Genomic DNA, 17,633 nt, shown 5'->3' with positions numbered 1-17,633 from the left:
GATGTAGCTTTTATATGTCTTGTATTGGGGTTAAATACCTAATTTCATCAGCTTTTTGCCATTTTTGGGAATGAAATGACCCATGGGGGTGATTGAAAACATATATATTTTTTTTCTAATGAGCTTTGTAGCCTCTCCATAGATATAGATATACACATACACACACACACACACACACACACACACACACATATACATATATATATGTGTGTATATATACATACACATAAATGTGTATGTGTGTGTATAATATATAGATATATATATATATCTATCTATATGGGCGTGTGGATATATATTATACACATATATATTATACACACACATATACACATTTATGTGTATGTGTATATATACACATATGTATGTATGTATATATATGTGTAATATATGTGTATATCATACATATATATATCATACATACATATCTATCTTTGTTTTTAAATTTATTTAGCACGGTATTCTGCTGTTCTACTGTTTTGTTTTTTGTTTTGTGTCCCCACCCCCCCTTGTATTTTGCAATGGGGGGGGGGGGGGGGTAAACTTTTATATTTTAGGATGTATACAAAATGGTCCATGTTGCAAACGAACTTTCCGGCTGCTTCTAGAGCCCCCTCACCTCTGCCCCTTGATATGGGGTTTGTGCCTTATCTTTTCCATTTACATTAGATGTGATGAGAATTCATCCTTGTTCTCTTTTTCTCCTCTACCTGGCAAAAAGACCCCCAGTCAATCATTTAGGGCATAGAACGAAGTACACATCTCTGACTAGGGGGCAACAAAAGAAAAAATACAGCTCACCGTGTAGACATGGATGTTCTTAATAGTAGATCATGCTGCAGAAGAGGTCGGGTGGTGCATGGAACAAGGGAGGCTAGAGGTGATTGCAAAAGGGGGGGATCCAGCAACAAACCTCTTCATTCAGGAAAGATAAATTCAGTGAAATCCCATTTTATTTGAACTAATTAAAATCCATTGGTACAGGTATGAGGATGAGATTAACGAGTTTTGGAAGGGAGTCTTCCTTAGTCATAACCATAACACACCATGCATGTGTTATGGTTATGACTAAGGCTATGTTCGCACGTTGCGTTTTTTACCGCGTTTCTGCAGCGTTTTTGGCAGCAGCGTTTTTGATTTCCAGCAAAGTCTATGGGAAAAGCAGAAATCCTGTCTGCACTTTGCTTTTTTTTCAGCAGCGTTTAATTTGCATATTTGTGGTCAAAAACCATGCTGAAAAAGAAGCAGCATGTCAGTTTTTTTGCCATTTCTGCAGCGTTTCCTTAACATTGGAGTCAATGAGAAATGGCAAAATGCAACCAAAATCACAATTCCTGCGTTTTTCATGCTTTTTACCTGCTTTTCCACTGCGTTTTTGGCTCCAAAAACGCATGCTTTTCTGGGGAAAAATTAATGGGTTCTAATGTTCCTTTACACACACAATAACCGAAAATTTAAATGTAAAAAAATAATAAACTTTACCTATTTTTCTGTTAAAATGTGCATAACCACTATTATTACATTACAATTGATAATTTCCCATATTGTTTTATTAAAAGTTAATTTTAACCTTTTTTCCTCTTTTTTTCATTCTTTTTGACTATTTCAACTTTATTTCTCAGTGTCTTGATCTCAAAAACGCATCTGCAGAAACGCAGGTGAAAACGCAGGTAAAAAGCGCTAAAGACGCAGTAAAAAACGCATGCGTTTTTAGCGCTAAAAAATGGTCAAAAGCCATTTGGTCAAAAACCAAGGGAAGGAAAACGTGCAGAATAAACTGCAGGTACTCCGACGCAACGTGCGGACATAGCCTTAGGAAGACTCCCAAAAGGCGTTAATTGCATCCTCATACCTGTGCCAATGGATTTTAATTAGTTCAAATAAAATGGGACTTTACTGAATTTATCTTTCCTGAATGAAGATGTTTGTTGCTGGATCCCCACCTTTTGCAATCATGTCTGACTAGGGGTTTTTTTTGATGTTGGGGAGACCTGAGAAACCCAGAACGATAAATTCTTATTATCATAGATAGATTGATTTATTTTGGATTACGAGCGTAATTCGTTCCGGATCTTAAACAGTCACTCTTATTTCAAAGCAAATTTTCCCATAGGAAATCATTCAAACGTAGATAATTCATTCCTCAACACAAAAATGTTTACTGTATTTATACAAACTTATTACAGTAATAAAAAATAATGTCCTGTATTCATATATATTTATTACAGTACACTGATACAAAATACTGTGCAGTGCAGAAAAAAACCTATAAAACACATTAAACTGCACGTTAGTTTACAAAGAATTGTTGGTGTGTGGTAGGTACTACAGCGAAAACGATGTAAAGATATGACCATCTTTATTCTAGTACAATACACAAAAAAACAGCTGAAATCTTTTCTCCCCCAAATAAGGGCAGCACTAACGCGGGCGTCACACGAGAAGATCTATCGTGCGATCTTTACAACGATGCGACACGCCTATCTCGTTGATACGATTTGCCAATATCGCACATAGGTCGTTTACTTGGCGTCACATGTATACATCTCACCAATGACACAACAGCGATGGGCGATATATTGATTGATCCTGACGGTCGTGCGAACCCCGTTACACAGCATTCCTTTAAACGATTTTGGCTACGACATAGGCGGATCTTTGTTCTCTGCATACACCCCGCCGTGTCTTGGCCTCTCCCTCTCCACACCCACAGGATTACACTTGTCAATAGTGTGTACGTAATTCGTTGCTTGATTGGGTGTGTGTGATATAAAAGGACGCATTTGCGTCAGCCTTGTTTGTCATGCATCCCTCGTGTACATCCTTTTAAACCATACGTGACAAATCAGAACGCATTTGCGAACACCAATCACAGCAGGGGAGGCGTGTTGAATTCGTACAGCCGACACGCCCCGGTCGCTGATGACGGATGGCCAAACGACGTTGTAGGTCGTTGGCAGGGTGTCACACAGAGCGATGCGTCGTCTACGAACACAAAAGCAAGCAATTTTTTAAATATGAACGACGTGTCAACGATACACGATTTGCAAACGTTCAGAGTCACTCGTAGCTGTCACACGCAATGACGTCGCAAACGATGCCGGATGTGCGTCATGAAAACCGTGACCCCCGACGACATATCACACGATAGATCGTCTAGTGTGATTCCCGCATAAGTCAAATGTGTGGAAGGAATACTGCACAGGCAATTAGATTACAGTACAAGTAATGTGCTGTACTGATTAGCAGAAAGTACAATATTGTATCCAAAAATGCAGATTGATAGACATGCTGTATAGTATATACTGTACAATGGTATACTGTATAACAGTATATATGTACAGAAAGTTACCGTCAGAGCGCGGTGAAAGGACGGAACAGGAAGTGTGCACGGTATTTGCTCTTATTGCAAATCATTGCTCTTAAACCACGTTACAAATTTTTAAAAGCTTTGCTTGTCTTGCAAAATAGGAAATTGCTAATCCCGGAGAGATGGAAGAGTCCGGGATACAAAGTTGTGAGCTGAAAATAAAACAAAAGATGGTGGAGACAGTGGGAATATAAATCAGCTGCTGCTAGTCTGTGCAAAAAGAGCTTATAAAGAAAAGGAAAAGCGCTGTATAGTGCACAAGAAATAATGGAATATCTGGATCGGTATAAAGTTTATTGAAAGAGAAGGCAAAATTGACTGTTAAAAAAGATAAAGTGCAGAGAATGAACAAATAAAATAATCCAAAGAATAAGCCCCCAAATCTGGCAAATAAAAACGATAATATATAATATTCACTTATATAGCGCTATTAATTCCACATCGCTTTACATACATTGGCAATATATAGTTACTCAGATTGAGAATAGGGTAGAGATGATGCAAATACATAAAATAGACAATGAAATAATGAAAATATAATAATCAGATTCTCCTGTTGGAGGGATAATGAGACTAAAGGCCCCGTTACACGCTACGATTTATCTGACGATGTCGTCGGGGTCACGGTTTTCGTGACACACTTCCGTCGTCGTTAGCGACGTCGTTGCGTGTGACACCTACGTGCGACTCCGAACGATCGTAAAAGTTGCGAAAATCGTTGACACGTCGTTCATCTTCAAAATATTGTTCGTCGTTTAGAACGCAGCAGACATATTGCTACGTTTGACACCCTGCCAACGACTAATAACATATTTAGTGCGTCCGTCATCAGCGCCGCGGGCGTGTCGTTACGAGCAATGCTCAACGTCTCCTCCGCTCTGTTGTCACGCCAGGGTGTATGCTATGGACAATTATACGCCTCTGACGTTGCCGGAATCGTTGGGAGGAATGCCGTGTGACGGTGTCCACACGACCGCCTTGGTCAAACAATATATCGCTGAACGATGTAGTGTCGTTTGTGAGATGGGTACATGTGACCGCTACAAAACGACCTATGAGCGATCTTGGCAAATCGTAGCAACGATCTGGGCGTGTCACATTGCTAACGATCTCGTGTGTAAAGCGACCTTAAGATGCAAAAAAAACCTTTACTAATGAAATGCATAAGAGCTGCACAGGAGACGTTAGAATTAAAGGAGTAGTGTCCACAACTAGGATAACCCCTTTTTATTCCCCATATTTGCCACCATTAAAATAATAAAAAAAAACAAAAAAAAAAAAACTATACACCCCTCGTGTGTCGGTGCTCACATTCCCGTGCCTCACGTGAAGTTGTGACGTCACGCCAGCTCCACAGACGTATGAGTACTCGCCAGGAAGAGAGCGGCAGCCGCACCTCTCACTGCCTGTTGGGAAGGTGTTTTTCGTTATTAGTTATGATGCACCCTTTATATTTCTGATATCGCTCTGCACAGATTGCCCCTGATGAAGTCACCTTGCAGTAGCAAAATGCGGAGGAATCCATCTAAGGCTGCTTTCACACATCCGGTTTTTGCAGTGCGGCTCAATCCAGCTCAAGAACCTATGCGGCGAAAAAAACGGATCCGTTTCATAAGTTTTTCCATGCGGCCCGTCCGTTTTTTGACGGATGCGGCTTGATACTGAGCATGCGCAGTGCAAAACAAACGCATCCGGCCACCGGATGCAGTTTTTGCCGCAGGGCGCCACATTCGACGTCCATAGGCTTGCATTGTAAATCGCGCCGGATCTGGCGCAATGCATTTTTTTCGTTGCACGAAAAAACGTGCCAGGCAACGTTCCATCCGGCCGCCGCATGGGCTAAATATGCCGCATCCGGCAAAAAACACGCAACGCAAGGCCATGCGGCATAATATGGCGCTAATGCAAGTCTATGAAGAAAAAACGCAACCGGCGGCAAAAAAAAATGGTTGCATTTTTTCTGCAGAGCGCCGTATTGTGCCGCACAGGAAAAAACGGATGTGTGAAAGCAGCCTAATTCTGTCTTTCATTAGTAAAGTTTTTATTTGCATCTTTTTTTCCTTATTTCTCCAACAGTAGAATCTGATTATTTTATTTCATTTTTGTCTATTCTATATTTTTGTTTCATCTCTACAATTGGAATTGGATCCAGTCACACTATTGTCAGTCTGAATTGTTTGTGTTTGCCGCATGTGGGGCTTATTCTGTGGATTAGTTTCTTCATTCCCCTGTTCATTCTCTGTACATTTTTTTTGTACTTTTTAAGGTTTTGTTTTTTTTAAACTCTTTTGCTTTTTCTTTCAATAAACCTTGTTTTAGCAGCTATTTCATTATTGGGTGGGCATTATACAGCTCTTTTCCTTTTTTTCATAAACTTATGATGACCGCTGACCATTAGAGGAGGAATGAATGTGATATATGGATTTATGTCTTCCTACATGAAATCTGCTCCTCAAACCATTGTGGGGTGTCTCCCCTCCCCCAATCGCCTCCGAACCAGATTTCAATCGGGACAATAAAACTTTCACCCTCCTTTATCTATAAACCGCTCCTATATTTTCTGCTGCGCCGGTTCCTTCTGTTTCCCGTGCTGATTTTTCTACTTGGCGTCGCTTGTCTTGTTCCTATATAATATGAGACTCTTCACATTTTATGTAACACCTGACGCCTGATGAAGAGACCGGAGGAGTCTTTTTCATTTTGCCATTAAAATGTATCGGCCTCTGAGAATTCTTAATTATTAAAATTTTACCAATGGACCCATAACCTATCGGGTGCGGAGACTCCCCATACACAGGAGAGGGTCATTTAATGGCCATTCTTGTTATGTACAAAGTGTTGATATGTAAGTGCCTCCTCCGCTTCTGCTCACTCCTTTTGTAATGGATCTCGGGACCAGTAAATAGGGAGTAGTTTTGTTTCTTTCACACTTTTTAGATGCAAGTAAAATTCCCTGATACAAAACAACTGGAGCAAACATCTGGTTATCTGATTGTTTTACATCAGCCTTTACTTTCCACCATTGTCTTTCTGGCTGGAGAGGACATTTCCCATTTGATGGCTAATGTAAATGTCCTTGGCACCGCTTTGTCTGGATTTGGAGTAGACCCTGTGATATGCCTATTTGGACCCTTTTAGATCACATTTGCAAATGGACACTAATATACAGTATATGCTTTATTGTCATACAATGTGCTGATCTTATGGAGTCAGTTATGTGATCAGTTCCATCAATTACTGGCTCCAGCCAGAAGTAAAGATCACCGGGGTATGAGGTAGTGTCACAGGGGTAGCAGCAAGGGTGCGTAGGGCATGGAATTGAAACCCTTATCTTATCAAAAAGAAAGAGAGCTTACCACTAGTGATGAGCGGGCACTACCATGCTCGGGTGCTCAGTACTCGTAACTAGTGATGAGCGGGCACTACCATGCTCGGGTGCTCGATACTTGTAACTAGTGATGAGCGGGCACTACCATGCTCGGGTGCTCAGTACTCGTAACTAGTGATGAGCGGGCACTACCATGCTCGGGTGCTCAGTACTCGTAACTAGTGATGAGCGGGCACTACCATGCTCGGGTGCTCAGTACTCGTAACTAGTGATGAGCAGGCACTACCATGCTCGGGTGCTCAGTACTCGTAACTAGTGATGAGCGGACACTACCATGCTCGGGTGCTCAGTACTTGTAACTAGTGATGAGCGGGCACTACCATGCTCGGGTGCTCAGTACTCGTAACTAGTGATGAGCGGGCACTACCATGCTCGGGTGCTCAGTACTCGTAACTAGTGATGAGCGAGCACTACCATGCTCGGGTGCTCAGTACTGGTAACTAGTGATGATCGGGCACTACCATGCTCGGGTGCTCCATACTCGTAACTAGTGATGAGCGGGCACTACCATGCTCGGGTGCTCCATACTCGTAACTAGTGATGAGCGAGCACTACCATGCTCGGGTGCTCCATACTCGTAACTAGTGATGAGAGTGCACTACCATGCTCGGGTGCTCCATACTCGTAACTAGTGATGAGCGGGCACTACCATGCTCGGGTGCTCCATACTCGTAACTAGTGATGAGCGGGCACTACCATGCTCGGGTGCTCAGTACTCGTAACTAGTGATGAGCGGGCACTACCATACTCGGGTTCTCAGTACTCGTAACTACCGTATTTCCCCGATAGTAAGACACCCCCGATAGTAAGACGTAGTGGGGGTTTTGGGGCGGTCGGCTAATGTAAGACGTACCCCGAAAGTAAGACGTATTAAAAATTTATTTATTTATTTTTTTTCCTCTTTACAGTACAGTTACAGCGGCCGAGCACTCAGCTGAGAGCCCTGACATGCCGCCGGCAAAGCGCTCAGCTGAGCGCCCTGACATGCCGCTGGCAAAGCGCTCAGCTGAGCGCCCTAACATGCCGGCGGCCGAGCGCTCAGCTGAGCACCCTGACATGCCGCCAGCATGTGACAGCTCTCAGCTGAGAGCCCTGACATGCCGGCGGCAAAGCGCTCAGCTGAGAGCCCTGACATGCCGGCGGCAAAGCGCTCAGCTGAGCGCCCTGACATGCCGGCGGCTTAGCGCTCAGCTGAGAGCTGACACATGCCGGCGGTCGGGCGCTCAGCTGAACGCCCTGACATGCCGGCGGCTTAGCGCTCAGCTGAGAGCTGACACATGCCGGTGGTCGGGCGCTCAGCTGAACGCCCTGACATGCCGGCGGCTTAGCGCTCAGCTGAGAGCTGACACATGCCGGCGGTCGGGCGCTCAGCTGAGCGCTCGGCTACCGAGAAATGTTGAGATGTTGCAGTAATGTTGTCCGTGGTCCATCAGGACCATGGACAACATACAAAATCACACAGCCTCAGTGCCCTCATGTGCAGCCGCTGGTGGTTAAGTTTCCTTAACTTGCGGTACACTTAGGGCGCAATCGCGGCAAGTCCCCATACGGTACATTGCATGGAGACTTGCTGCGATTGCTGTGGGATTTTTTCCAATATAAGACATACCCCGAAAGTAAGACATAGTGGCACTTTTGGGGGTGAAAAGAAAGTAAGACACTGTCTTACTTTCGGGGAAACACGGTAGTGATGAGTGAGCACTACCATGCTCGGGTTCTCAGTACTCGTAACTAGTGATGAGCGGGCACTACCATACTCGGGTGCTCTGTACTCGTAACTAGTGATGAGCGGGCACTACCATGCTTGGGTGCTCAGTACTGGTAACTAGTGATGAGTGAGCACTACCATGCTCGGGTTCTCAGTACTCGTAACTAGTGATGAGCAGGCACTACCATGCTCGGGTGCTCTGTACTCGTAACTAGTGATGAGCGGGCACTACCATGCTTGGGTGCTCAGTACTAGTAACTAGTGATGAGTGGGCACTACCATGCTCGGGTGCTCAGTACTGGTAACTAGTGATGAGCGGGCACTACCATGCTCGGGTGCTCAGTACTGGTAACTAGTGATGAGCGGGCACTAACATGCTCGGGTGCTCAGTACTGGTAACTAGTGATGAGCGGGAACTACCATGCTCGGGTGCTCAGTACTGGTAACTAGTGATGAGCGGGCACTACCATGCTCGGGTGCTCAGTACTGGTAACTAGTGATGAGCGGGCACTACCATGCTCGGGTGCTCAGTACTCGTAACTAGTGATGAGCGGGCACTACCATGCTCGGGTGCTCAGTACTCGTAACTAGTGATGAGCGGGCACTACCATGCTCGGGTGCTCAGTACTCGTAACTAGTGATGAGTGGGCACTACCATGCTCGGGTGCTCAGTACTGGTAACTAGTGATGAGCGGGCACTACCATGCTCGGGTGCTCAGTACTGGTAACTAGTGATGAGCGGGCACTACCATGCTCGGGTGCTCAGTACTCGTAACTAGTGATGAGCGGGCACTACCATGCTCGGGTGCTCAGTACTGGTAACTAGTGATGAGCGGGCACTACCATGCTCGGGTGCTCAGTACTCGTAACTAGTGATGAGCGGGCACTTTTTGCGTTTTTGTGCGGCCAAAAACGCACAAACGCAGCGTCAAAAAAACGCAGCGTGTGCACATAGCCGTATCCTGTTTTTTGTCTTGCTTCTGCCTTTGGCACATGGGATCGGTTGCAGCTGTTATGTCTCTATGCTGGTTGTGAGTATCACAACTATTCCAGGTGAGCAGTTTTCCTATTAAAAAGTCACCATCTTTTACACTGGTAAGACCCTGTTCCGCTCCTTATATGCACAGCTTGTTTCCTGTCTTATTCTGATACACAGCCAAGATAAGTGCACGGCTGGGGGCTGCAGCCTGTAGCCCTATGCTTTTTCTGTGCTGAGTATCACTATGGGGGCACCCTACTCCAATTTTTTTAAATGATTTATTTTTACACCACGATAGGGACACACAGCATGTGCGATGGCAAGCAGTCAGACGCTGGCAAACAGGGTGGGGTCGCGGTCTGACTGCAGTCAATCACAGGCACCGGAACTGCGGGTGGGGAAAGTGGGTGGGGAAGCCATGTATGAGGGATAATGAGCTGCCATGGAAGTAGTATTACATCTGTGCAAAGACTGGTAAATATAACATGCTTGCACTAATCCCCCTAGCCCTTCTACAACCATTTTAAACCACCATTCGGGTTCCTATATACTTCTATGGGGACTGGTGTCTGGGCAGGTATCCGGGGTCAGTTCTGGGCCCGATTCAGGTTTTTTTTTAACCGCTCCTGGATATCTGTGGGTTTGCCCATCACGAACAGATTGCTGGACATTCTCCTTCAGGATATTTTGGTAGACAGCAGAATTCATGGTTCCATTTATCACAGGAAGTCTTCCAAGTCCTGAAGCAGCAAACAGCCCCAGACCATCACACTCCCACCACCATATTTTACTGTGGGTATGATGTTCCTTTTCTGAAATTGTGTGTTACTTCTTCGCCAGATATAATGAGACATACACCTTCCAAAAAGTTCAACTTTTGTCTCGTTAGTCCACAGAGTATTCTCCCAAAAGTCTTGGGGATCATGAAGATGTTTTCTGGCAAAACTGAGACGAGCCTTTATGTTCTTTTTGCTCAGTGGTGGTTTTCGTCTTGCTCTGTCATTACGGACATTTCTGCCCAGTCTCTTTCTTATGGTGGTGTCATGACCGATGACCTTAACTAAGGCAAGTGAGGCCTGCTGTTCTTTGGATGTTTTGTGACCTGTTTGATTCGTTGCCGCACTATTGGGGTAATATTGGTCGGCTGGACACTCCTGGGAAGGTTCACCACTGTTCCATGTTTTCGCCATTTCGGGATAATGGCTCTCACTGTGGTTTGCTGCAGTCCCAAAGTTTTAGAAATGGCTTTTATAATCTTTTCCAGACTGATAAAATAATTGAGATCTATTTGTTTCTGAATTTCTTTGGATCGCAGCAGGATGAGAATCTTTTGGTCTACTGCACTTTGTCAGGCAGGTCCCATTTAAGTGATATCTTGATTTGAGAACAGGTGTGGCAGTAATCGGGCCAGGGTGTGGGAAATTGAGCACAGCTTCTCAAAGATGTGATAAATAAACATCAATTTATGTTTTACAGGAGGGGGAAATCATTTTTTCACACAGGGCCCTGTAGGTTTGGATATTTTTTTCCCTTAATATTACATTCACTTATAAACTGCATTCTGTGCTTACGGTACTTATCTTTTGTCTAATATATAATTTTGTTTGGTGATCTGAAACATTTAAGTGTGAGAAACATGCAAAAGAATACAAAATTAGGAAAGGGGCAAATACTTTTTTCACCCCGCAGTGTTCATATATAAGTGCCCCTTCGGCTATGTGTCCACGGGAGAATGTTGCTGCGGATTTTTCTGCATCAAAATCCGCAGCTTTCCCGCAAAATCCGCACCTTTTCAAAGGAGCGGATTTACCGCGGAATTGCCGTGGATTTGATGCGGATTTTGGTGCGGATTTTTTTGTTTTCTTTTCCCAATTTTAAAGCCAAAATCCAGATGAAAATCCGCAACAATAATTGACATGTTGCAGATTTTTCCGGACCAAAATCCGCAGCGGAAAAATCCGCAGCGTGGGCACAGCATTTCCAAAATGCCATAGAAATGGCTGGGAAGTACCTGTGCTGCAGATTTTCGGGAAATCCGCGGCTTTTCCGCTAGAAATCCGCGGCAAAATCCGCGCATTTTCCGCAGCGTGGACACATAGCCTTCAGCTTCTGCTCTTTTCTTTAGTAATGGATCTTGGTGTACAGACCGTTTTGCCCGATGTCCTCCTGGCATTGCCTCGGAGAGACTTTTTTCTGTTGCTTTCACACATTTTTTATATGCAAGTAAAGATCCCCAATACAAAACAATAGGAGCCGATATCATCTGGTTATCTGGGCTTTATACTAATTGTCTTACACCAGCCTCACTTTGTTCCATTGTCTTTCTAACTGTAGTGGAAATTTCTCATGTGATGGATTATGGCATTTAAATGTGATTGGCACAGTTTAGCCTGGATTTGGAGTAGACCCTGTGGTAATGTAGCATGCCTCTTCAGGCCCTTGTAGATCACATCCTCAAATGGCCATCAGAGATTAAAGGGAACCTGTCACCAGATTTTTCCCTATGCAACTAAAAATACCACCTTCTGCAGCTCCTCTGCTGCATTCTATGGAGGTGCACCTTGTTTCTGGCCCCCTTTTCAGACCTCCAAAACAACGTTATAAAATATTACCTTTTCGTATGTAAATTTTTTCGGTAGGTCTTATGGGCGGGCTTAATATCTCCTTCGTTTCCACCCCCTTCTGCCCCCCCTGTCTTGATTTGCATTGATGACGACTGCCCCGTCATCCTCCACGCTGATGCAGAAGTCTCGCGCATGCGCAGTTATCAGAGGCCACTATCATGGGCCTGAGCAGAAACTATCCCTCGCACGCGCTGGGGATGTATTTGCGCAGGCTCGATATTATGGGTGGGTACTAGCATGACGCTGGTGAGGTAATGCACAGCGCCACCCATAATCTCGTGCCTGCGCAAATACATCCCCCCCAGCGCGCGCGAGGGATAGTTTCTGCTCAGGCCCGCGATGGTGGCCTATGATAACTGCGCATGCGTAAGACTTAGGCATCAGCGTGGAGGATGACGGGGCAGTCGTCATCAATGCAGATCAAGACAGGGGACGGCGTACAGTGGCAGGAGGGGGGGACGAAGGAGAAATAGAGCCCGCCCATAAGGCCCACTGAAATAATTTACATACGAAAAGGTAGTATTTTATAAAGTTGTTTTGGAGGTCCGAAAAGGGGGCCAGCAACAAGGTGCACCTTCATAGAACGCAGCCCAGGAGCTGCAGAAGGTGGTATTTTTAGTTGCATAGGGAAAAATCTGGTCACAGGTTCCCTTTAAAATGAGAGAACAACATACAATTAGCAAAATGTTGCGGTCCTTGTGTCGTCCTATGTGATTATATTCTAAACTAGCAGTATTTTAAGCTTAGTTCATAATTTGAATTTATTGTAAAGCACATAATAAAAATGTAAATGAGATAAATATAAAAGAACATGGATCAAAATTAGAGAACACTTTCAGATCCCTGCAAGTTATTGGTGTTAATCGGATATCTTGTGTTAATTTCCTTAATTATCTGACAAACCCTATGTAACTGGCAGTTTAACGTTCCAGTTTGCACTGACTTTGCCATTCCAAAGGGACTGAAATCCTCCGGCAGCAGGTTGTCCAGATGAAGGCCAAAGGGGTGACCCTATCAGCCATAGCAAGAGAAGTTGGTCATTCCAAGTCTGTGATTTTGAGAATATTGCATCTGTGTAACATCCCAAACTCTTTCAAGTCCCCCAAGAAGGCTGATCGCCCCTTGAAAGACTAATGTAAGAGAGGACAGGATAATGTAAAGAATTTATATGGGTGATCGTTTCAACACTGCAGCTGGAATTGCTCGCCAGTTCAGCACTGAACACGCTAAGGATCTGTCTCTTCATACAGTGTCACGACGTTTAAGAGCATTTGGACTGAAAGCCCACTCTGCAGTGACCAAACCTCTCATAAGCAGAAAGAATCACAAGGCTGGACTCTCCTTTGGTGAGAAGCATGTTGTGGACAGAAAAGAAGTGTCCACAGTTCATTTTAGTGATGAAAGCAAGTTTAATTTATTTGGGTCTGATGGCAAATATTATGTTAATCATCAAACTGGGGAAAGACTGAGCCAAAAGTGTGTTAAGAAGTGAGTGAAAGGTGGAGGAAGTGTCATGTTTGGGGAATATTTTCTGCACAGGAGTTGGACCTCTCATATAGCTACACGTCAGAGTGAATGCAAGTGTGGATCAGAATCTTCTTCACAACACGCGGCTCCTTACTTGTGTCCATCACTCAATCAGCAGCAATTTTCATGCAGGACAATGCCCCGTGCCACACAGCAAAACGGGGAAAGCAGTTCCAGGAAAAAATTAAATGGCCACAGCCCAGAGTCCTGACCTAAACCCAATTGAAAACCTCTGGAAAATCCTTGGTGACCAATTTATGGCCAAGAAACCCACAACAGTCAAAGAACTGTGGAAGAGACTGGAAGAAGAGTGGACCAAAATCCCCCCAGAGCAGTGTGAGGGTCTAGTGATGTCCTGTGGCCGCAGATGTGCTGAAGTAATTTACAGCGACGGCCGTGCCCATCCTACTGATTGTGACTGTTGTTCCCTGCAGAACGTTTACTGATCATCTCTCTCTACAGTCATTGCTGCTCTCTAATTATCAGCATCACGTTTTGGGCAAAATAAAGGTTTCATGTTGATAAACTTTGGATCTTTTGTAAAACCCTATTCTAGTGGCATGGTACGCCCTTTACCCTACTCTAGTGGCATGGTGCGCCCCTTACACTGCTCTAGTGGCATGGTGCGCCCCATACCCTGCTCTAGTGGCATGGTGCCCCCTTACCCTGCTCTAGTGGCATGGTGCGCCCCTTACACTGCTCTAGTGGCATGGTGCGCCCCTTACCCTGCTCTAGTGGCATGGTGCCCCCTTACCCTGCTCTAGTGGCATGGTGCGCCCCTTACCCTGCTCTAGTGGCATGGTGCACCCCTTACCCTGTTCTAGTGGCATGGTGCGCCCCTTACCCTGCTCTAGTGGCATGGTGCGCCCCTTACCCTGTTCTAGTGGCATGGTGCACTGCACCCCTTACACAAAACCGGAGCATGGTCATCAATGTAGATTACATTATTTCTGGAAAAAATCAAGAGATCAGCCATTGTTCTCTAATTTTCATCTCCAGCGTATATGTGCGGTGTTATTGTCATACAATGTGCTGATCTTATGGAGTCAGTTATGTGATCAGTTCCATCAATCACTGGCTCCAGCCGGAAGTAAAGATCATTGGGGGATGAGGTAGTGTCTCAGTGGTAGCAGCAAGGGCGTGAAGGGCAAGGAATTGAAACTAATGATGAGTAAGTGCTCGTTACTCGAGTTGAGCAGGTCGGACCCTCTTAAAGTGCTCAACTGAAGGAATGACTATAATGGAGATCAGTGATTTGGCCCTTTGGCTCTCCATCCACATTTAGCCGGCCATAAACAGAGCATTTCCAGGGAGGGAGAGCTTGCTTGTTGTTTTTTGTTTTGTTTTTTTTTGGAAACACTACATTTGAAAAAACATTGATTTAACCCCAGTGAGAGCCATTCAGATACTGCAAGCAGCTCTCACCGGGTGCCTGCTCGCATTATTTACTGATGTCACCCTGTGCTTTGTGTTAGGCTGCTTTCACACATCCGGTTTTTGCTGTGCGGCACAATACGGCGCTTCGAAGGAAAACCGCATCCGTTTTTGGTTTTTTTTGCCGCCGAGTGCAGTTTTTCCACATAGACTTTTATTAACGCTGGATTGTGCCGCATAGCCTTGCGTTGAGTCCGGTTTTTGCCAGATACGGCATATTTAGCCGATGCGGCGGCCGGATGAAACATTGAAGTGAACGTTTTTGTCTGCGGCGAAAAAAACGCATCGTGCCGGATCCGGTGCGATTTACAATGCAAGCCTATGGACGCCGGATGTGGCGTCCTGCGGCAAAAACTGCATCCGGCCGCCGGGTGCGTCTTTTTTTGAACTGTCCATGCTCAGTATCAAGCCGCATCCGTCAAAAAACGGACGGGCCGCATGGAAAAACTTATGCAACAGATCCGTTTTTTTTCGCCGCATCCGTTGCATAGGTTTTTGAGGCGGATTGTGCCGCTCTGCAAAAACCGAATGTGTGAAAGCAGCCTTAATTGTTTCAGAGATGAAACATCCGAGCACCCGCAATACTCGACAGAGCACTGGGCATAGCCAAACACACCAGTGCTCAAGCAAGCATGCTCACTCATCATTGTTTGAAACCCAAATCTTATCTCGTATTAAAAAAAAATAAATAAAAATTGAGCTCACCACTTGTGATGACCGTCACTACCATGCTCGGGTGCTCAGTACTCGTAACTAGTGATGAGCGGGCACTACCATGCTCGGGTGCTCAGTACTCGTAACTAGTGATGAGCAGGCACTACCATGCTCAGGTGCTCAGTACTCGTAACTAGTGATGAGCGGGCACTACCATGCTCAGGTGCTCAGTACTTGTAACTAGTGATGAGCGGGCACTACCATGCTCAGGTGCTCAGTACTCGTAACTAGTGATGAGCAGGCACTACCATGCTCGGGTGCTCGGTACTCGTAACTAGTGATGAGCGGGCACTACCATGCTCGGGTGCTCAGTACTCGTAACTAGTGATGAGCAGGCACTACCATGCTCGGGTGCTCAGTACTCGTAACTAGTGATGAGCGGGCACTACCATGCTCGGGTGCTCAGTACTCGTAACTAGTGATGAGCAGGCACTACCATGCTCGGGTGCTCGGTACTCGTAACTAGTGATGAGCGGGCACTACCATGATCGGGTGCTCAGTACTCGTAACTAGTGATGAGCAGGCACTACCATGCTCGGGTGCTCAGTACTCGTAACTAGTGATAAGTGAGCACTACCATGCTCGGGTGCTCGGTACTCGTAACTAGTGATGAGCGGGTACTACCATGCTCGGGTGCTCAGTACTTGTAACTAGTGATGAGCGGGCACTACCATGCTCGGGTGCTCAGTACTTGTAACTAGTGATGAGCAGGCACTACCATGCTCGGGTGCTCAGTACTCGTAACTAGTGATGAGCGGGCACTACCATGCTCGGGTGCTCAGTACTCGTAACTAGTGATGAGCGGGCACTACCATGCTCCGCTGCATACGACGCAGAAGTGACTGCCTCTGCTTCATACGACGCAGAAGTGACTGCCTCCGTTGGATACGACGGAGAAGTGACTGCCTCGGCTGCATGCGACTCAGAAGTGACTGCCTCGGCTGCATATGACGCAGAAGTGACTGCCTCGGCTGCATGCGACTCAGAAGTGACTGCCTCCGCTGCATACGACGGAGAAGTTACTGCCTCCGCTGGATAGAACGGGAAAGTGACTGTCGCCGCTGGATATGATGTAGAAGTGACTGCCGCTGATGGATAAGACATAGAAGTGACTGCCTCCGCTGGATAGGACGTAGAAGTGACTGCCTCCGCTGGGTACGACGTAGAAGTGACTGCCTCCGCTGGATAGGACGGGAAAGTGACTGTCGCCGCTGGATATGATGTAGAAGTGACTGCCGCTGATGGATAAGACATAGAAGTGACTGCCTCCGCTGGATAGGACGTAGAAGTGACTGCCTCCGCTGGGTACGACGTAGAAGTGACTGCCTCCGCTGGATAGGACGGGAAAGTGACTGTCGCCGCTGGATATGATGTAGAAGTGACTGCCGCTGATGGGTAAGACATTAAAGTGACTGCCGCTGATGGGTAAGTCATAGAAGTGACTGCCGCTGATGGGTAAGACATAGAAGTGACTGCCGCTGATGGGTAAGACATAGAAGTGACTGCCTCCGCTGGGTACGACGTAGAAGTGACTGCCTCCGCTGGATAGGATGGGAAAGTGACTGTCGCCGCTGGATATGATGTAGAAGTGACTGCCGCTGATGGGTAAGACATAGAAGTGACTGCCTCCCTGGATACAACGTAGAAGCGACTGCCGGCGCTGGATACGATGTGACTGGTGCCAGGAGAGTCTCGTCACGAGGCTCCACAGCCGTCCTGGTAATGTGATAATACTATGGGGCTCCGCGGCTTCATTATGTTGATTGTCAGTAGAGATCGCTGGCTTCCCGGCATCATTATAAGAAATAATAGCGCCAATCAAGACGAGACGCACAAGTGCTGTTTATTTAACCTTTCAGTTTGGAAATAATTTCTGTGAATTGGAGGGA

This window comes from Anomaloglossus baeobatrachus, chromosome 7 (assembly GCF_048569485.1).
Source record: "Anomaloglossus baeobatrachus isolate aAnoBae1 chromosome 7, aAnoBae1.hap1, whole genome shotgun sequence".
NCBI classification, from domain to species: domain Eukaryota; kingdom Metazoa; phylum Chordata; class Amphibia; order Anura; family Aromobatidae; genus Anomaloglossus; species Anomaloglossus baeobatrachus.
The sequence above is the reverse complement of the archived record's forward strand: the minus strand, read 5'-3'. Positions refer to the sequence as shown.